Source organism: Carcharhinus amblyrhynchos, unplaced genomic scaffold (assembly GCF_965287045.1).
Source record: "Carcharhinus amblyrhynchos unplaced genomic scaffold, sCarAmb.v2.hapA scaffold_54, whole genome shotgun sequence".
Taxonomy (NCBI): domain Eukaryota; kingdom Metazoa; phylum Chordata; class Chondrichthyes; order Carcharhiniformes; family Carcharhinidae; genus Carcharhinus; species Carcharhinus amblyrhynchos.
The window spans coordinates 1,609,664-1,632,373 of NW_027649795.1; the positions used below are offsets into that span (position 1 = coordinate 1,609,664).

Genomic DNA, 22,710 nt, shown 5'->3' on the forward strand with positions numbered 1-22,710 from the left:
AACATAATAAATAGGAGCAGGAGTACGCCATCTAGCCCTTCGAGCCTGCCCCGCCATTCAATAAGATCATAGCTGATCTGAAGTGGATCAGTTCCCCTTTCCCGCTTTCTCCCCATAACCCTTAATTCCCTTGTCCATCAGAAATCTATCTACTCGCGACTAAAATATATTCAGCAAGGTAGCCTCCAGCACTTCATTGGGCAGAGAATTCCAGAGATTCACCACCCTTTGAGTGAAGAAGTTCCTCCTCAACTCTGTTCTAAACTGCGCCTCCCTTATTTTGAGGCTGTGTCCTCTAGTTCTGCTATCCTTTCTAAGCGGGAAGAATCTCTCTACCTCTACCCTATCTAGCCCCTTCAGTATCTTGTAAGTCTCTTGCTGTGACTCTGGAGTCACATGTAGGCCAGACCAGGTAAGGACGGCAGATTTCTTTCCCATAGGGCATTAGGTGATGGCCTGGTAGTATTATCATTAGACTATTAATCCAGAAACTCAGCTAATGTTCTGGGGGACCCGGGTTCAAATCCCGCCACGACAGATGATGGAATTTGAATTCAACAAAAAAAATCTGGAATTAAGAATGTACTGATGACCCATTGTGGGAAAAACCCATCTGGTTCCCTTTAGGGAAGGAAATCTGCCGTCCTTACCCGGTCTGGCCTACATGTGACTCCAGAGCCACAGCAATGTGGTTGACTCTCAGCTGTCCTCCAAGGGCAAGTAGGGAAGGAAGATAAATGCTGGCCCAGACAGCAATGCATCATGTCCCATGAATAATTAGGAAAAAAAAAATCCAGAAATGGGATCTTTCCAAGAAGTCTTTCCTTCAGAGGCAGTTTTCACTGAGAGTTCCCTTTCCTCCCTTCCAACAGACTCTCACTTGGTCGCTGGACATTATTGATGGGGCTTTCTTGAATATTTGAGCCAAAAATCATTTTTGTCTCCCTGACACATAGGAACGTCGAAATTAGAAGCAGAAGTCGGCAAATTCAGCCCTTCAAGCCTGCTCCGCTATTCACTCAGGTCACGGTTAATCTCTCACTGGTCTCAAATCCACCTCCCCTATCCCTTTATGGGTTTTTTTAAAATTAGAAATATATCTATCTCCTTCTTGAAACCATTCAACGATTCAGAATCCACTGCACAATGGAAGATCAGTAACCCCTGGGTTGGACAATGACCAAGAAAACCATTTGAAGCTTTGAAAACAAATCATAGAATCATAGGACCCCCGACAGTGCAGAGGGAGGCCATTCGGCTTATCGAATCTGCACCAACCCATAATCCCACCTGGGCCCTATTCCCATAACCCCACACATTTACCTTTAATCCTTTAAAACTGTGATTATCAAGTTACAACCGAGCTTTTAAATAAATCAGACCTCATATGTGAAATGTTCCAATGCTCGTATCACCCCTTGATATTGGAAATGAGAAATAATATTCCCACACTATTCACAGAATCCCTACAGTGCAGGAGGCCATTCGGCCTATCGAGGCTGCACCGGCCACAATCTCACCCAGGCCCTATTCCCCCTAACCCCACATGTTTACCCTGCTAATCCCTCTGACACTAAGGGGCAATTTTATCGTGGCCAATCAACCTAACCCACAAATCTTTTGAGACCGTGGGAGGAAATTGGAACACCCGGAAAAAATCCACGCAGACATGGGGAGAACGTACAACCTCCACACAGACTCGAGCCGGGAATTGAACCCAGGTCCCTGGCACTGTGAGGCAGCGGTGCTCACCCACTGTGCCACCGTGCTGCCTCACTAGGCTTACATTAACACTGCAATGAAGTTACTATGAAAATCCTCTAGTAGCCACACTCCAGCACCTGTCCGGGTACATTGAGGGAGAATTTAGCATAGCCAACACACCTAACCAGTATGTCTTTTGGATTGTGAAAGCAAACTGGAGCACCCAGAGGAAACCCATGCAGACACAGGGAGAATGCGCAGACTCTGCACAGACAGTGATCCAAGCTGGGAATCAAACGCTGACGTTGTGATGATAACATTATTGCTGTAATATTATCTAACTTTACACCACAGCTTCCCCAGCCTTAATTTGTTTTTAAGTAACTGTGAAGTATTGATTTTTTTTAACATCAGAGAGTTTTAATGAGGAAAAGGGTCACTTCCCTGTCTCCTGACCCACATCACCCCCATTACTGTGAAATTATTTTCAAAATTTTAATGAACAGGGCTATCTGTAACGCAGCAGAATATTGCTGAGAGCGAGTGTCAGGAACTGCACCGTCATCCAACAGAGGCTGAATGTATGTACTCAGCTTGGCTATTTGGGAAACGATACACACGAGATGGTCAGGCGCTGTGTCTAGACTGTGATGTCTGTCATTTGGTCCAGATGGAATCACCCAAATTAAGAGGTATACTACAGTAATTTTAGAATATATATTACACACACATATTTTATCTGAATATCGCAAAGGAGTGTGGGGCGGTATGGTGGCACAGTGGTTACTATTGCTGCCTCACAGCGTCAGGGACCCAAGTTCAATTCCGGCCTTGGGTGACTGTGTGGAGTTAGTGCATTCTCCCACGTCTGCGTGGGTTTCCTCCAGGTGTTCCGGTTACCTCCCACAGTCCGAAAGATGTGCAGGTTAGGTGGATTGGCCATGCTAAATTGTCCCTTAGTGCCCAAAGGTGTGCGGGTTAGGTGAATTGGCCATGCTAAATTGTCCCTTAGTGCCCAAAGGTGTGTGGGTTAGGCGGATTGGCCATGCTAAACTGTCCCTTTGTATCCAAAGATGTGTGGGTTAGGTGAATTGGCCATACTAAACTTCCCTTCGTGTCAGGGGGATTAGGAGGGTAGATATGTGGGGTTGCAGGGACAGGACTGAGTGGGATTGTTGTTGGTGTAGACTTGTTGGGCCAAATGGCCTCCTTCTGCACTGCAGATTCTAGATTCTATGGTAACTAACTCTTTAATTATTCATTTTAAAATGCACTGCAGAAAGAGACAATCAAGTAGGATATTATGCAAAAATTTGATGCCATGTTCACCACAGCATCGTGAGGAAAGCTTGTTCCTGTACTGTAATGTTCTGCATTCTATGAAGAGAAGGCTGACAGAGACATTATAACAGCGGATGCTGCCTACAGTCTGGGCATTAGAGGTGCCTTTGTATTTTTTTTATTTATTAATGTCACAAGTGGCTTACGTTAATACTGCAATGAAGTTACCATGAAAATCCTCTCGTCGCTGCACTCCGGCGTCTTTTCAGGTAACTGAGGAGAATTCAACATGGTCAATCCACCTAGTCTATACATCTTTGGACACTAAGGGGAAATTTAGCATGGCCAATCCACCTAACCTGCACATTTTTGGACACTAAGGGGCAATTTAACATGGCCAATCCACCTAACTGGCATATCTTTAAAGTATAAAAGCTTATTTATTAGTGTCACAAGTTGGCTTTCATTAACACTACAATGAAGTTACTGTGAAAATCCCCTAGTCGCCACACTCCAGCACCTGTTCAGGTTACACTGAGGGAGAGTTCAGCACCTAACCATCAAGTCTTTCAGGATGTGGGAGGAAAGCAGAGCACCCAGTTTCAGCCACGCACCATATCCAATGTCACCAGCAGGACACAAAATTAAATGCAGATTCGGATCCTCAGCACCATTATTTGAGAGAGAAATGTGAATTTATTTGCTTTTGACAGTGGCAGCTCACCTCAGTGTGTATTTACAAAAAAACTGGGCAAACAAGGATGAAAATGTGCTGCTGATAATCTTCACACCAAACAGAAACCGGGCAGATATTCAAACCCACTGGTCCTACTGTACCTAGCAGTCAAGTGCAGATGACAACCTGCGCCAGTATTTGGTCGCACATCCGAGCACCCAGCATCCTGCACCCTACGCGCGCTGCGAGATTGGTTCAGAGAAGCTGTATCTTCATATACTGGGCTGCTGGCTAGCAGTGGTGGGCATTGCTGCCTCACAGGGATCCGGGTTCAATTCCTGGTTTGAGTCACTATCTGTGTGGAGTCTGCATGTTCTCACCGTATCTGCGTGGGTTTCCTCCAGGTGCTCTGGTTTCCTCCCACAGTCTGAAAGATGTGTTGGTTAGGTGCTAAATTCTCCCTCAGTGTACCCGAACAGGTGCCGGAGTGTGGCGAGTAGGGGAATTTCACAGTAACTTCATTGCAGTATTAATGTGAGCCTGCTTGTAACAAAATAATAAATAAAAAAAAAACAAAGGCATGTTTAAGGCCAGGGACTGTAGGCAGCATCTGCTGTTATAATGGACAGGATTTTATGACCTCGCTCGAGCAAGACTGTAAAATCCTGTCCGAGGCCAATGGAAATTTCCTTTCTGCGAGCCTCATCTGGCGATTGATAAAATTCCAGCCAATGTCTCTGCCAGCCTTCGTTTCCCAGAACATAGAACAGTACCGCACAGGAACAGGTCCTTCCGCCCACAATGATGCACTGTGCATGACTCACAAATTAAACTAATCCCTACTCCCTGCCCTTGGTCCATATCCCTCTATTCCTTGCATATTCATGTGATTTGGTTTGATTTGATTTATTATTGTTACCTATATTAACATCGTGAAAAATATTATTTATCTGAACAATATGTATACGTATGAGCTCATCTAAAAGCCCCTTAAACACCCCTATCGTACCTGCCTCCACCACCACCTCTATCAAGTTTTAAAGTTTATTTATTATTGTCACAAGTAGGCTTACACCAACGCTGCAATGAAGTCCCTGTGAAAATTCCTTACTGGGAGCGTGTTCCAGAAACCTGCCACTGTCTGTCTAAAAAATTTGCCCTTCACATCTTCTCTGACCTTTCCCCTCCCTCTCCCACCTTAAGTTCATAGTCCCGAATATGAGACATTTCAACTCTGGGGAAAAAGATTCTGACTGTCAATCCTGTCTATGCCACTCATAATGTTATAGAATTACAGAATCCTATTTGGCTATTTGGCCAATCGAAGCTGTACCGACCACAATCCCACCCAGACCCTATCCCCATAATCTCATGCATTTACCCAAGCTCGTCCCCCTGACACTTAAGGGCAATTTAGCATGGCCAATGCACCTAACCTGCATGTCTTTGGACACTAAGGGACAATCTAGCATAACCAATCCAACCAGCCTGCACATCCTTGTACACTAAGGGACAATATAACATGGCCAATCCACCTAACACATACATCTTTGGACACTAAGGGGCAATTTAGCACAGCCAATCCACCTAACCTGCACATCTTTGGAGTGTGGGTGGAAACCGGAGCACCCAGAGGAACCCCACGCAGACACAGGGAGAACGTGCAGACTCCACACAGACAGTGACCCAAGCCGGGTTTATAGATATCGACTTTATAATTTGATGGACTTTATCAACTGCCTCATGCTTTAATCTCGTGTGCCCGTGAGCTGCATTTGCTGTGACATCAGTTAACTAAATGGAAAATAAATATTACCTCCTCAATGCCTAAGTGAGCCGGGCAAGTTAAGGAGATCCCAAGCTGGGTCTATTACAGAGACAGAACGCATGTAATGAGGCAGTGTGAGGCGCAGCAGACAATCTAAAGGACTGGCACCTCCTCACCAGGCTGGCACACAGACGCTTAGAGAAGTTAACTAAAGGAGGGGAACCTGGCACTGCTGCAGCAACATCTAGCTCAAAACAGGGACTCCCATCAGATTGGATTTCTGCACGCATGAGGTATCCAAACCTGAAAACAACAGATCTCAGAGCAGGCTGGCCCCTGGGCTAACTTCCACATGTACTTGATTTGGTTGACTTGATGTTTGCTCATCTCGTCTCCTGTTCCTCCTACGCAACAATGCGTTTTGCACTCAAAGCAGCCTAGCAGATCATTTGTATCTCAGCAGGTTCTGCAGTCAGGAAGTGTGCTGCACAGTTTGATGATTATCAACTCCAACCCTGCTTCCATTTCACAAGGTGATGCAGCAATCTATTTGGCCAGACACCAAGGACAGGAACACTGAAGCTTTTACATTTTCCTAAAGCACTCTCCAGCACAGCATATTTGCATTTCTGACCGATCTATTTAAAACCTACTTTTTATACTCTTTTATGTGATGTGGGCATCACTGGTTGACCATTCTGAATTAGCCTTGAGAAGTAGCCATGAGCCTCAAACTTCCTTTCAATTCTCTTACATTGCACAGTTAGCACTGCTGCCTCACAGCATCAAGGACCCGGGTTCGATTCCCAGCTTGGGTCACTGTCTGTGTGGAGTCAGCACGTTCTCCCCATGTCTGCGTGGGGTTTCCTTCCACGGTCCAAGGTTAGGTGGATTGACCATGCGAAATTGCCCCTTTGTGCCCAAAGGTGTGCAGGTTAGGTGGATTGGCCATGCTAAATTGCCCCTTAGTGTCCAAAGGTGTGGAGGTTAGGTGGATTGGCCATGCTAAATTGCCCCTTTGTGTACAAAGATATGCAGATTAGGTGGACTGGCCATGCTAAATTGCCCCTTAGTGTCCAAAGGTGTGGAGGTTAGGTGGATTGGCCATGCTAAATTGCCCCTTAGTGTTCAAAGATGTGTAGATTAGGTGGTTTCACCATGCTAAATTGCCCCTTAGTGTCCAAAGATGTACGGATTAGGTGGATTGGTCATATTAAATTGCCCCTTAGTGATCAAAGACGTGCAGGTTAGGTGGATTGGTAATGCTAGATTGCCCCTCAGTGTCAGGGAGGTTAGTATGATAAATATGTGGGGTTAAGGGGATAGCGCTGGGTGGGATTGTTGTCGAGGTGATTCACCCCCCCCTTATCAGGGCAATAAGACAAAGCTTTGCAGGAGAAGCCCACCTCCCTCAGGGTGCCGTCTGAAGAAGTTTGAGAGTTCTGATTCATTTGGTTTTACCTTCAGCAAAATCTGATCACAGAACTGTCCAAAGATGTGTGGGTTAGGTGGATTGACCACAATCCCACACAGGTCCTATCCCCATAACCCCACGTATTTACCCTAGGTAGTCCCCCTGACACTAAGGGGCAATTTAGCATGGCCAATCAATCTAACCTTCACATCTTTGGTGTGTGGGAAGAAACCGGAGCACCCGGAGGGAACCCATGCAGACATGTGGACATGAAGGCTAGGAGGATTGGCCACACTAAAAATTGATCCTTGTGTCAGGAGGATTAGCAGGCTAAATACGTGAGGTTATGGGAAAAGGACCTGGGTGCGATTATGATCAGTGCTGACTCGATGGGATGAATGGCCTCCTTTTGCATTATAGGATTCTACGGATTCTATGAACTCAATCCTCGAATCCCCAGCTTTATTCATAGAATCCCTACAATGCAGGAGGAGGCCATTCAGCCCATTAGTTCTGACCACAAGCCCACCCAGGCCCTATCCCCATAACCTCATGCACTTACCCTAGCTAGGCCCCCTGATACTAAGGGGCAATTTAGCATGGCCAATCCACCTAACGCGCATGTCTTTGGACATTAAGGGGCAAATTATCATGGCCAATCCACCAAACCTGCACATCTTTGGAGTGTGGGAGGAACCTGGAGCAGCTGGAGGGAATCCACGCAGACACAGGGGAGAACCTGCGGCACAGACAGTGACCCCAAGTCAGGAATCGAATCAGGGTCCCTGGCACTGTGAAGTAGCAGTGCTAACCACTGTGCCACCGAGCCGCAGCCAATCGGCAATAGGAGGCAACCCTCAGAGAAGCCAAAGATTACCACAACTCACTTCTCATCTCTTTAGCGCTCTAATAATGCCTACTGACAGTCTGCCACATTTATACAGATAACAGCCTCTCCAGAACAGCAACCAAGGGACTATTGTAAATCAGGAAATTTTCACTGACAAATAAAATTTGCTGTATCCTCGAAGGACACAGTTGCTGCAAATTTAAAATGACTGCATTTAAAGTCTCTTCATGTTCACAATATGCAGCAAAATCACTTGTTGCTCATCAAAGTTATTTCTTTTCCCCGCTGTGCAAAGTATTCTTTGTCCTTACATTTCCTAAATTGCAGTAAGAATAGTTACACTTCTCTCCGCAATACAAATCCCAGACTAAGCAACTACTTAAGTAAAGCAACCACTTAAATTGGATCAAATTCTTTGCTGTGGTACACAATGTACTGTTAAAAGAAAAACGGGCTGATTAGCACTGCTGCCTCACAGCTCTAGGGACCCGGGTTCGATTCCCAGCTTGGCTCACTGTCTCTCTGGAGTTTGCACATTCTCCCCATGTCTATGTGGGTTTCCTCCAGGTGCTCCGGTTTCCTCCCACAGTCCAGAGATGAGCGGGTTAGGTGGATTGGCCGTGCTAAATTGCCCCTTAGTGTCCAAAGATGTGCAGGTTAGGTGGATTGGCCATGCTAAATTGTTCCTTAGTGTCAAGGAATGCACAGGTTAAAGGGGTTGGCAGGGTGAATACATAAGGCTATGGGGATAGGGCCTGGGTGGGATTGTTTGACATTGCAGACTCGATGGGCTGAATGGCCTCCTTCTGCACTGTGGGGATTTATCCCGCTTAGAAAGGAAAACAGAACTAGAGGGCACAGTCTCAAAAGAAAAGGGGGGCACTTTAGAATGGAGTTAAGGAAGAATTTCTTCACTCAAAGGGTGGTGAATCTCTGGGATTCTCTACCCATTGAAGTGGTGGAGGCTACCTCGTTGAATATATTTAAGTCACAGGTAGATAGATTTCTGATAGACAAGGGAATTAAGGGTTATGGAGAAAAAGCGGGAAAGTGAACTGATCCACTTCAGATCAGCCATGATCTTATTGAATGACGGGGCAGGCTCGAAGGGCTAGATGGCCTACTCCTGCTCCTATTTCTTATGTTCTTATCCAATAAAATATTCTCTCGGCCGGGTGCACAGACCGATATAACTTTGACACAGCTTGTGCAATGGGCGTACAAAGGAGCGATGGCTATTTCCGAGATGTCCAGGTCAGTTGCCGACAGCGCTCACTGCTGACCTCGATGAAGGCTACCCACGGGAGATGCAGCAATCTCTGTGGTCTGGCTTCCTCCCTTCGTCCTGGCATTGTTTGATTCTGGGATCATTCCGGGGGGAGCCCTAACTTTCAGCCACAGTAATGTCAACCAGCTAGTTAAACAGCTAATCACATTGCAGGATTCTCACAGACAGCAAATCAGGCGGTTAAAAACCAGCTGGTTACCCTTGGCTTTTCAATCATTTTACAGAAAGCAAAATAAAAATTGGGATGTACGTGCGAGGCTATGGCACAAGGTGAAGTATCAGACAAAATCTAAGAACAACATAATCATTAATACTCCAAAAACCTGTGGGAATTATTATAATGGGGAAATTTGACATTCCACAAATATAAAATGGATTTTTCAGAGCCAGAGAGATTGTTCAACAATACATATGGATTTAGTATGTTGTTAAAAGCCCAGTTACAAGTTATTGAACAAGGAGGGCGGCACGGTGGCACAGTGGTTAGCACTGCTGCCACACAGCGCCAGGGACAAGCGTTCAATTCCTGGCTTGGGTCACTGTCTGTGTGGAGTTTGCACATTCTCCACGTTTCTGCATAGGTTTACTCCAGGTGCTCCGATTTTCCCCCACACTCCAAACATAAGCAGGTTAGGTGGATTGGCCATGCTAAACTGCCCATTAGTGTTCAAAGATGTGCGGGTAAGGTGGATTGGCCATGCCAAATTGCCCCTTAGTGTCCAAAGATGTGTGGCTTAGGTGGATTGGCCGCGCTAAATTGCCCCTTAGTATCCAAAGATGTGTCGGTTAGATGGATTGGCGATGCTAAATTGTCCCTTAGTATCCAAAGGTGTGGCGGTTAGGTGGATTGGCCATGCTAAATTGCCCCTCAGTGCACCTGAACAAGCGTGGACTGTGGGATTTTCACTTCATTGCACTGTGAATGTAAGCCTACTTGTGACATTAAAAAATAAACTTGAAACATAAATACCAGATCTGCAGAAATGAACGACTTTCTATGTACCAACACTCTGTTCCTGCAAATAAAAAAGCTGGCTCTCCAAAAGTGGATTGTTAATATTGGCTCTGGCACCTGTTTTTGAAATAGGAAGACCTACATCACGCGATAAATGGAGGGGTTTAGGTTAATTAGTTAAGCTCAGTGGTCACCAGAATAAAAAGATAGTCGCTCCTTTGATTTTAATTTTCTAGATATTGTATTGTTTCGCATTGGCTTGCTGTGTTTTTAACCACGAGAATTAGTCCACAGAAACAAGGATTTTCAGAAGACTAAACCAAAGTGCATTGTGAAGCCCTTTGGCCTCTTTTTGTCGGTGCCTTCAAACTTCAATGTTAAGTGTGTGTGTGTTCAGACTGAAATGCTGACTTTTTTTTCCTTGTACATATTTAAATGTGAACATTTCCTTGTTCCCTTCAAAATAAAATTTAAAAAAAACTAAAGACTCGGTGCTCACTGCCTTCAGTCGCGACTTAACTTTTACCAGGACGAACGCACAGAGGGCGGAATTTTACCGGCACGTCTGCCCCAGGTTTGTACGATCCCGCCCGAGGCCAACTTGAGGATGCTGTACTCCGAGCCTCACCTGCCAACCACCCCTCACCCCAGCGGCGGGGGTGCCAATAAAATTCCAGCCATTTTTTTCCCCCAGAGAAGGAGAATTCAAAACTAGAGAGTGTAGGTTGAAGGTGAGGGGGGAAAGATTTAAAAAGGGACTCGAGAGGGGGAGGAGGGGGCAACTTCTTTCACGTAGAGGTGATGCGTGTATGGAATGAGGTGCCAGAGAAAGTGGGTTGTGGCAGATTCAATAGCAACATTTAGTAAGCATTTGGATAAGTCCACGGGAGGGATAGGATTAGAGGGATAAGACCATAAGATATTGGAACAGAATTAGGCCAATCAGCCCCATCTAGTCTGTTCCACCACATGTATTAGTATACAGTGAAAAGTATTGTTCCTTGCATGCTATACAGACAAAGCATACCGTACATAAGAGAGGAGCAGAATGAGGCCACTCAGCCCATCAAGTCTGCTCTGCCATTCAATCATGGATGATTTTTTTTCTCATCCCCATTCTCCTGCCTTTTCCCCATAACCCCTGATCCCCTTATTGATCAAGAACCTATCTATCTCTGTCTTAAAGACACTCAATGACCTGGCCTCCACAGCTTTCTGTGGCAAAGAGTTCTACAGATTTGCCACTCTCTGGCTGAAGAAATTCCTTCTCATCTCAGTTTTAAAGGAGCGTCCCTTCACTCTGAGGTTGTGCTCTCTGGTTCTAGTATCTCCCACTAGTGGGAACATCCTCTCCACATCCACTCTATCCAGGCCTATCAGTATTCTGTAAGTAAATATGGGCCCAAACAGGGGCAATTTGGACCAGCTGCGAGGGCACCATGGTCAACATGGATGAGTTGGATCAAAGGGCCTGCTTCCCTGCCATATTGCTCTATGAGTCTACAACCTCTCTTTGGCCAGGGTATTTTGGATCTGTCCCCATGTTCTGCCTATAATACGGAGGAGTTGTGAAGTCTCTGAGACTTCACAAAATGCCCAAAATGCCACGTAAATACAAGTGCCTTCCTACGATGGTATTTCCATTTTCAAAGCTGCCATAGTCCTGAAAAAACCCAATCCTTTGATTTATCCCTGGGACATGGGTGTCGCTGGCTGGCCAGCGTTTATTGCCCATCCCTAATTGCCCTTGACTTTGTAGCAATTGATACAACTAGGGAAGGGGACAGCTTTACAGTATTATCGCTAGACTATTAATTCAGAAACTCAGCTCATGTTCTGGGGGACCCAGGTTCGAATCCTGCCATGGCAGATGGTGGAATCTGAATTCAGTAAAAAAAAAGTCTGGAATTAGGAATCTACTGATGACTCATTGTTGGAAAAACCCATCTGGTTCACTAAAGTCCTTTAGGGAAGGAAATCTACCATCCCTAACTGGTCTGGCCTACATGAGACTCCAGCAATGTGATTGAGTCTCAACTCCAAGGGGAACGAGGGGTGAGCAATATATGCTGGCCCAGCCAGCGATGTCCATATCCCACACATGAATAAAAAAACTGGGTGGCATTAACTTCTTCATCCTTGCAATCGGCATCCCATTTGCTCTATTAAGTCCTTGAATATGTTGCTGCTTAAAGTTTATTTATTAGTCACAAGTAAGGCTTACATTAACACTGCAATGACGTTACTGTGAAAATCTCCCAGTTGTCACACTTCGGCGCCTGTTCGGGTGCACTGAGGAAGAATTCAGCACCTAACCATCACATCTTTCAGACTGTGGGAGGAAACCAGAGCACCCAGAGGAAACCCACGCAGACATGGGGAGAACGTGCAGACTCCGCACAGACAGTGACCCAAGCCGGGATTCGAACTTAGGTCCCTGGCACTGCGAGGCAGCAGTGCTAACCTACTGTGCCACCGTGCCACCCGAGTCTGCGCCCTTCTTTCCCAGGACTCTTTTTAAAGCTTTCCAAGCAGCTTTCTGCCTCCTCCACAAAACTGAGACGGACTTCAACAAGGTCAAAACTGACACCCTTTGGGAAAGTCGGGCAATATCCCTCCTTATGCTCCTCAATCCATCTGCAGCACTTAACACAACTGACCACACCACCCTCCTCCCCCTCTGTTATACCGCTGCCCTTGCGTGGCTGATTCCAGGATGGCGGGACTGATGTACGAGGAGAGATTGACTAGGTCAGGATTGTTTTCGCTAGAGTTCAGACCAATGTGGGGGGCTCTCACAGAGGCTTATAAAATTCTAACAGGACTGGACAGGGTAGATGCAGGGAGGATGTTCCCGATGGTGGGGGGAGCCCAGAACCAGGGGGTCAGTCTGAGGATTCGGGGTAGACCATTTAGGACGGAGGTAAGGAGACATTTCTTCACCCAGTGAGCCTGTGGAATTCATTCCCACAGGAAGTAGTAGATGCCAAAACACTAAATGTATTCAAGAGGCAGCTGGATATAGCACTTGGGGTGAATGGGTTCAAACGTTATGGGGAGAAAGCAGGGTTAGGCTATTGAGTTGGCTAATCAGCCATGATGGTGATGAATGCGGAACAGGCCCGAAGGGCTGAATGGCCTCTTCCCGCTCCTATCTTCTATGTTCCTTTTCTATCCAGTCATATTCAGAGAATTTCCTGCAATGGCCTTTCTTCTCTGTCCCTGCACTGTTTCCTCTGGAACCCCCCTGACCTTGGTCCCTTGTTTTTCTCACCTCTTGGTCTGGTGGTATCATCGAAAAACACAACATCATCTTGCACATGCCACCACAGTGATACCCAACTCTGCCTTGTCATCAAGTCTCTTCCCCCCCACCACGTTCCCCTCCATTATCTCTAGCTGCCATGCAATGGGCCGTGCTAAATTCTCCCTCAGTGTAACCCAAACAGGTGCCGGAGTGCAGCAACTGGGGGGATTTCACAGTAACCACATTGCAGTGTTAATGTCAACCTACTTGTGACTAATGAATAAACTTTAGCAGTGAATGAGTTGAAATTTCCTCAGCTTAAATACCAGAAGGACCAAAGCATTTTGTGCCGTGGACACAAACTTCATTCCCTAGCCACTGATTCCATTCCCTTTCCTATCCAATATCTGTGATCGAATCAGATTCTTCGCAACCTCAGCATCCTTCTTGACCCCAGGTTTCTGATTACATATCCACTCCATCACTAAGAAAGACTGTCTATTTTTATAAACCCCTACACTGCAGAAGGAGGCTGTTCGGCCCATCAAGTCTGCACCGACCACAATCCCACCCAGACCCTATCCACATAACCCCCCCATATTTACCGTGCTAATCCCCCTGATGCTAAGGGACAATTTAATATGGCCAATCCACCTAACCTACACATCTTTGGACACTAAGGGGAAATTTAGCATGGTCATTCCTCCTAACCCGCACATCTTTAAACACTAAGTGACAATTTATCACGGCCAATCCACCTAACCCTCACATCTTTGGACACTATGGGACAATTTAGCATGATCAATCCACCTAACCTGCACATCTCTGGAGTGAGGGAGGAAACTGGTGCACCTGGAGGAAACCCATGCAATCATGGGCAGAACGTGCAAACTCCACACATACAGTGACCCTTAGTTTTGGAGATGTCCCTTAGTGTCCGAAGATGTGCTGGTTACGTGGATTGGCCATGCTAAATTGCCCCTTATTGTCCAAAGATATGCAGGTTAGGTGGATTGGCTGTGCTACGTTGCCCGTTATTGTCCAAAGATGTGCAGGTTAGGTGAATTGGCCATGCTAAATTGCCCATTCGCGTCAGGGGAATTAGCACAGCAAATACGTGGGATTATGGGGATAGGGCCTGGGTGGGATTGTGGTCAGGGTGCACAGGCACCAGAGAGGGTTCAGGGGGACACAGCTACGTTCTACTCGTGGCCCGGGGTGGGGTCCCAGACTTGCCATTTCAGAAAGAGGGGTTGGAAGGGGTCACTGGCAGGCCTTATCTTCCCTTCATGCTGGGGGGCCCTTTGCTTCAAAGGGTTGTGAAGAACATAAGAGCATAACAACTAGGACCAGGAGTAGGCCATCTGGCCCCTTGAGCCTGCTCTGCCATTCAATAAGATCATGGCTGCAGCGACAACGATTCTGAGTTACCTGGGTAGGGTCCCTCGACAATCCGGGCTGTCAGTACAGAGCAGGGGATTCAGGAATGGGCTGCATCTCCCCCTCACACAGCCTGAAGGGCCTCTCACTTGGTGGAGGATGACTGCATTGTGATTGGAACCCACACTCAGACACTGGAGTGAGCATGAAGGGGAATGGCTGCCTGACAGTCCAAAACCAATTGATAGGGATGCCTGCATGCAACAGTAGACCTCAATGGGTCATGGAAGGCTGTTCAGCTGTGTTGCAGTGTTAACATAAGCGTACTTGTGACACTAACTTGTAAAATTGATTCTACAGCCATAGGTTCTATGAACCGAGGTGAGAAGAAATTTCTTCACCCAGGGAGTGGTGGAATTCACTCCCTCAGAAAGTAGTTGAGGCCAAAATGTTGTGTGACTTCAAGAAGAAATTGGATAATAATTCTTGGAGCTAAAGGGATTAAGGGATATGGGGGGGAAACCGGGGAGGATCAGGGGTATTGAATTCGATGATTAGCCATGATCAAAATGAATGGCAGAGCAGGCTCAAAGGGCCGAATGGCCTCCTCCGACTTCTAGTTTACATGTTTCTAAGTTACTGTGAAAATCCCCTAGTTACCACACTCCAGCGCCTGCTCAGGAACACTAAGGGAGAACTTAGCATGGCACTTAGCAATGCACCCTAACCAGCATGTCTTTCAGATTGTGGGAGGAAACCGGAGCACCTGGAGGAAACCCACACAGAAACAGGGAGAACGTGCAGACTCCGCACAGACAGTGACCCAAGCTGGGAATCGAACCTGGGTCTCTGTTCCAAAGATGTATGGGTTAGGTGGATTGGCCCACGCTAAATTACCCTGTGTTGTCCAGGGGACTTGCAGGACAAATCGGTGAGGTTACGGGGATAGGGCCTGGCTGGGATTGTTGATGGTGTAGGTTTGATGGACCGAATGGCCTCTTTCTGCACTGTAGGGATTCTATGATTCTGGAGCTTGTGAGGCAGCAGCGCTAAACCATTGTGCCATCGTACAGGATGAGAGCGGAGAGAGTGAGCACCGGCAACTGCCCAGACATTCAAGATTTCCAAAAGCAGCTGCTGGCGAGAGCATCATGCAATGCTATTGGTTACGCATTTTTAATCTGAAAGCGGCTGGCAATATTTCAGAAGCGAACTTGTTAATAAATCATCATGGCATGCAAATTACAGCACAGGACTCCATCCAAGTTCATTTCACAACTCCAAAGTAACATAACATATTCTTAACATGAAATTTCTTCACTCTCAGCGGCTAATAATTTATCCATAAATCTGCGGTAATTATGTCACAACTTTTAAAATACCATTTCATTAAGTACACAGTCTTTGACTAGCCATTTAACACCAAAATCATTAAAAGTGCTGTACATCACAAACTAAATATCCAAAAAGAATTGAACTGGAATATATCAGATTGCACTAAAACTCTTTATAATCTCATTACTGGAGAAAAGCTGTAGATGATTGCGGGGAGGATGGGGGGAGTGTGTGTCTATCTACAGGGGAAGATAGATCAGTTAACGTTTTCTGATCGAACCAGTGGCGGGGGAGGTTGGAAATACAGCTCATTTATCTTTCACCCTACATCTGGATGAGTATTTAAAAATTGTCACTGACAGTTGACCCAGACAAGAGGGTGCAACATAGAAACACAGAAGATAGGGGCAGGAGGAGGTCATCTGGCCCTTCGAGCCTGCTCCGCCATTCATTAAGATCATGGCTGATCATCCAACTCAACAGCCTAATCCTGCTTTCTCCCCATGACCTTTGATCATGATTTGAGAGACTAAATAGACTGGGTCTGTACTCGTTGGAGTTTAGAAGGATGAGGGGGGATCTTATAGAGACGTATAAGATAATGAAGGGGATGGAGGGGATAGAGGTAGAGACATTCTTTCCGCTTAGAAAGGACAGCAGGACTAGAGGGCACGGCCTCAAGATAAGGGGGGGTCAGTTTAGATCAGAATTGAGGAGGAATTTCTTCACTCAAAGGGTGGTGAATCTCTGGAATTCTCTGCCCATTGAAGTGGTGGAGGCTACCTCGCTAAATATATTTAAGACACAGGTAGATAGGTTTTTGATAGACAGGGGAATTAAGGGTTATGGGGAGAAAGCGGGAAAGTGGAACTGATCCACTTCAGGTCAGCCATGATCTTATTGAATGGCGGGGCAGGCTCGAAGGGCTAGATGACCTACTCCTGCTCTTATTTCCTATGTTCTTATGATTTATTATTGTTTCATATATTAGTAGACAGTGAAAAGTATTGTTTCTTGTGTGCTATACAGAAAAAGCATACCATTCATAGAGAAGGAAATGAGAGGGTGCAGAATGTAGTGTTACAGTCATAGCTAGGGTGCACAAAAGATTTTGATTTGATTTATTATTGTCACATGTATTAGCGCAGAGTGAAAAATATTGTTTCTTGCGCACTATACAAAGCAAAGCATACCATTCGTAGAGAAGGAAAGGAGAGGGTGCAGAATGTAGTGTTACAGTCACAGCTCAGGTGTAGAGAAAGATCAACTTAATATGAGGTAGGTCCATTCAAAAGTCTGACAGCAGCAGGAAAGAAGCTGCTCTTGAGTCGTTGGTACGTGACCTCAGACTTTTGTATCTTTTTCCCGATGGAAGAAGGTGGAAGAGAGAATGTCCGGGGTGCGTCGGGTCCTTAATTATGCTGCCTGCTTTTCCCGAAGCAGTGGGAAGTGTAGACAGAGTCAATGGATGGGAGGATGGTTTGCGTGATGGATTGGGCTACATTCATGACCTTATTAGTTTCTTGCGGTCTTGGGCAGAGCAGGAGCTCATACCAAGCTGTGATACAACCAGAAAGGATGCTTTCTAAATGCATCTGTAAAAGTTGGTGACAGCTGTAGCTGACATGCCAAATTTCCTTCGTCTTCTGAGGTGTTGGTGGGCTTTCTTAACTATAGTGTCGGCACTGGGGGACCAGGACAGGTTGTTGGTGATCTGGGCACCTAAAAACTTGAAGCTCTCGATCCTTTCTACTTCATCTTTGTTGATGTAGACAGGGGCATGTTCTCCTTTACACTTCCTGAAGTCGATGACAATCTCCTTCGTTTTGTCGACATTGAGGGAGAGATTGTTGTTGCCGCACCAGTTCACCAGATTCTCAATCTCATTCCTGTACTCCGTCTCATCATTGTTTGAGATCCAACCCACTATGGTGGTGTCGTCAGCAAATTTGAAAATCGAATTGGAGGGGAATTTGGCCACACAGTCATAGGTGTATAAAGAGTACAGAAGGGGGCTGAGAACACAGCCTTGACATGATTTGCTTCCAGGGACTTTGACCCAGCCACAGGCCTGAGGTAGCAATGACAAAAAACCCATGAATGCTGGCTATGGTATCTGAAATAGAAACATAGAAGACAGGAGCAGGAGGAGGCCATTCGGTCCTTCGAGCCTGCTCTTCCATTCATCACCATCATGGCTGATTGTCCAACTCAATCACCTAATCCTGCTTTCTCCCCATAACCTTTGATCCCATTCGCCCCAAGTGCTATATCCAGCCGCCTCTTGAATACATTCAATGTTTTGGCATCAACTACTTCCTGTGGTAATGAATTCCACAGGCCCACCGGGTGAGAAATGTCTCCTCACCTCCATCCTAAATGGTGTACCCCCAATCCTCAGACTGTGACCCCCTGGTTCTGAACTCCCTCCACCATCAGGAACATCCTCCCGACATCTACCCTGTCCCGTTAGAATTTTATAAGGCTCTATGAGATTCCCCCTCATTTGTCTCAACTCCAGCAAAAACAATCCTAATCTAGTCAATCTCTCCTCATACATCAGTCCCACCACCCCCGGAATCAGCCTGGTAAACCTTCGCTGCACTCCTTGAACATCCTTCCTCAGAAAAGGAGACCAAAACTGCACACAACAGACTAAAACAGCACACAATGCAGGGAATACTGCGTTCATCTGTCTTTTCTTCTTTCAAACATTTGAGTGTATCACTCAATCTTACCATAAGACGTAGGAGTGGAATTAGGCCACTCAACCCATCGAGTCTGCTCTGCCATTCAGTCAAAGCTGATATTTTTTTCATCCCATTCTCCTGCTTTTTCCCCATAACACCTGATCCCCTTATTAATCTATTTATCTCTGTCTTAAAGACACTCAATGACCTAGCCTCCACAGCCTTCTGTGGCAAAGAGTTCCACAGATTCCCCACTCACTGGTTGAAGAAATTCCTCCTCATCTCTGTTTTAAAGGATCGTCCCTTTAGCCTGAGATTGTGCCCTCTGGTTCTAGTTTTTCCTATAAGTGGAAGCATCTTCTCCACGTCCACTCTATCCAGGCCTCACAGTATCCTGTAAGTTTCAATAAGATCTACCCCCCCATCCTTCTAAACTCCAACGAGTACAGACCCAAAGTCCTCAACCGTTCCTCATACGACAAGCTCTTCATTCCAGGGATCATTCTTGTGAACCTCCTCTGGACCCTTTTCAAGACCAGCACATTCTTCCTTAGATACAGGGACCCAAAACTCACACTACCCCAAATGAAGTCTGACCAGATACATCCTACGCAACATGGCCAAGACTAACTCAATCCTTTGATTCGTCTCCTTTCCCGTGGGATTAGTAATCTCACCCCTCTTGTTAATTAGTACCTCAGCCCTTCAATTGTGATGACATCAGTAATTCATTACTCAGAAAACAAAAGGGACAACCTATTATTCTTTAATGACTCCCAACAATGTTTACCGATGCACCATAGAAAGCATCACAGTTTGGTACGTCTCCAGTTCTGACCAAGACCATAAGAAACTACAAAGGCTGTGAACATAGCTGCCTCACAGCAGGGTTGGATTCCTGTCTTGGGTCGCTGTCTGCGTGGAGTTTGCACATTCTCCCTGTGTCGGCGTGGGTTTCATCCGGGTGCTCCGATTTCCTCCTACTCTCCGAAGATGGAAAGATTAGTGAATTGGCCACGCTAAATTGAACTTCGGTGTCTAAAGATGTGCGGGTGAGGTGGATTGGCCATGCAAAATTGCCCTTTAGTGTCCAAAGATGTGCAGGTTAGGTGGATTGGCCATGCTAAATTGCCCTTTTGTGTCCAAAGATATGCAGGTTAGGTTGATTGCCCATGCAAATTAACCCTAGTTTTGGAGGGATTAGCAGGGCAAAGATGTGGAGGTTACAAGGATAAGATGGAATTGTTGTTGGCGCAGGCCAGATGGGCCGAATGGCCTCAAAGAACAAAGAACAGCACAGCACAGGAAACAGGCCCTTCGGCCCCACAAGCCTGTGCTGCCCATTTTAACACACACACACACACACACACACACGCTTTCTGTACTTGTAGGGATTCTATTCTATGATAAAGTTTTGGTCCCTCAGTTTGGCTAATTATAAAAATACTCTTGATACATTTTGCTTGGATGAGAAAGGCAGATCATAAAGGCAGAAGGTGCGAAGCTCTTGTGACCAGCCTTACTTCTTCAGATCGAAAATAGGGGCGGCAAGTGTAAATTCTACAACCATCTCTTTCTGCCCTTTCTGCGTGAAATCAAAGTAACGGGCTTCATCAGAGCCCAAGTTCATTATACAAAAATCTCTCAAGCCCTCGTCACCACTGCTGTTCATTACTTTTAAAGAATGGAGAGGGATTTATTCAGAGTTCCAATTCCCCGGAGATCAGCAGATGCAACAATCACTTCAAAGAAAAACCTAAAGAAATGGAACACTTCAATTAGGCTGCTGCCGAAGTTCCCACCCTCTCTAACGGATTAGACTCCAAAACCAAAATGAAACCTTTCATTTCATCAAGCCTACATCAGCAACAAGCAGTGCTTAAGGCATGTACATCAACAGTGGCACACAGTGCAGAGAGCAAAGCCCCACAAATAATGTGTACAGGTATTGGGAAGGTGCTCCTTGGACGGCCATGCAGTTCGAAACTGCATTATCACCAGGAAAGATTTCTGAGGAACTGCTAAATATAGAGGCATTTCAGGAATTATTTCTACCTGTTCATAAAGGGACAAGATAATTCATGAGCACAAATAATCTGCCAGCGATAGGCTGTTCTGTCAGTCACTTTATCTCCCATTTATCCCACACTGTGGACCGTGCTGCAAAAAAAACACCCTGAGGAGATTAATTCACTCGAGTCACAGAGGAATGTAGAAAAGGCCATTTGACCCATCAAGTGCACACTCATAATATCTACCACCAACGCTGTGCTAATCCCAATTTTCCTGCGCTTCTCCCATATCCTTGACTGTTACCTTATTTCAATGTGCTCATCCAAATACCTTTTAGAGGTTGGAAGGGTTTCCATCTCCACTATTCCCCCTGTGTCTGCGTGGATTTCCTCCGGATGCTCCAGTTTCCTTCCACACTCCAAAGATGTGCAAGTTAGGTGGATTGGCCACGTTAAATTGCCCCTTAGTGTCCAAAGATGTGTAGGTTAGGTGCATTGACCATACTAAATTCAGTCTAGTGTTAGGGAATTAGCAAAGTAAATATGTGGGGTCACTGGAATAGGGACTGAGTGGGATTGTGGTCAGTGCAGACTCAATGGGCTGAATGACCTCCTTCTGCACTGTAGGGATTCTATGATACCTTGCCAAGCAGTGCATTCCAGATTCCCACCACCCTCTGAGTGAAACTGTTTTTTTCTCAAATCTCCTTCTGAATCTTCTGGCCTCCCCCCCCGCCCTAAAACTAGGCCCCTCGTGATTGGCCCCTCAATCAAGGGGAACAGCTGCTCCCTCCTCACCCTGTGCATACCCCTCGTAATCTTGTACACGTCAATCATATCCCTCCCCCTCAACCTTCTCTGCTCTAGAGAAAACATGATGTCGCGTTGCCAGTGTTGGACTGGGGTGGGCACAGTAAGAGGTCTCACAACACCAGGTTAAAGTCCAACAGGTTTATTTGGAATCATGAGCTTTCGCAGCGCTGCTCTTTCATCAGGTGAGAGGAGAAGTAGGTTTCACAAACACGGCATATATAGACATAGACACAATTGCAAGATAATGCTTGGAATGTGAGTCTTTACCGGTACCTGTACCTGTAAAGACTTGATTATCTGTAAAGGCTTGCATTACAACCATTATCTTGCAATTCCAAAATGTGATGGAGATACCTACAAGCACAGGTGATGAAAAACTATTTGTTTAGTTTTAGTTTATTTATTAGAGTGATAAGTAGCCTTACATTAACACCGCAATGAACTTACTGTGAAAATCCCCCAGTTACCACACTTCGGCACCTATTCGGGTTACACTGAGGGAGAATTTAGCACCTAACCAGCACATCTTTCGGACTATGGGAGGAAACCGGAGCACCCAGAGGAAACCCACGCAGACACGGGGAGAACATGCAGACTCCACACAGATAGTGACCCAAGCTGAGAATCGAATCCATGTCCCTGGCGCTGTGAGGCAGCAGTGCTAACCTACTGTGCTACCGTGCCGCCGGAGTCTGTGCCCTTCTCTCCCAGGACTCTGTTTCCAATCAGCTTTCTGCCTCCTCCACAGCACTGAGACAGGTGTCAACAAGGTCAAAAATGACATCCTTTGGGAAAGTAGGGCAATATCCCTCCTTATTCTCCTCACTCCATCTACAACACCTAGCACAACTGACCACACCACCTTCTTCCCCCTCTGTTATACCGCTGCCCTTGTGTGGCTGATTACAGGAGTGGCAGGACTGATGTATGAGGAGAGATTGACTAGGTTAGGATTGTTTTCACTAGAGTTCAGACCAATGAGGGCGGGAGTCTTATAGAGGCTTATAAAATTCTAACAGGACTAGACAGGGTAGGTGCAGGAAGGACATTCCTGGGGGGGGCAGAGAGAGGGAGAGTGAATCCAGAACCAGGTCTGAGGATTCGGGGAAGACCATTTCAGATGGAGGTGAGGAGGAATGTATTCAAGAGGCGGCTGGATATAGCACTTGGGGCAAACGGGATCAAAGGTTATGGGGAGAAAGCAGGATTAGGCTATTGAGTTGGACCCAGACGCCTGGCGCTGGGAGGTAGCCTTGCTAACCACTGCTGCTCCTTAATCCATTCTCTTGGGTTGCAA

At 46.1% G+C, this 22,710-nt stretch overlaps 1 protein-coding gene across 1 annotated transcript in view; it reads right to left on the reverse strand.

The window, feature by feature from the left end:
• Positions 1–22,710, reverse strand: part of LOC145337639 (ADP-ribose glycohydrolase MACROD1-like) — a 792,171-nt gene that overhangs the window by 696,415 nt on the left and 73,046 nt on the right. The gene's annotated exons all lie outside the window — the stretch shown is intronic.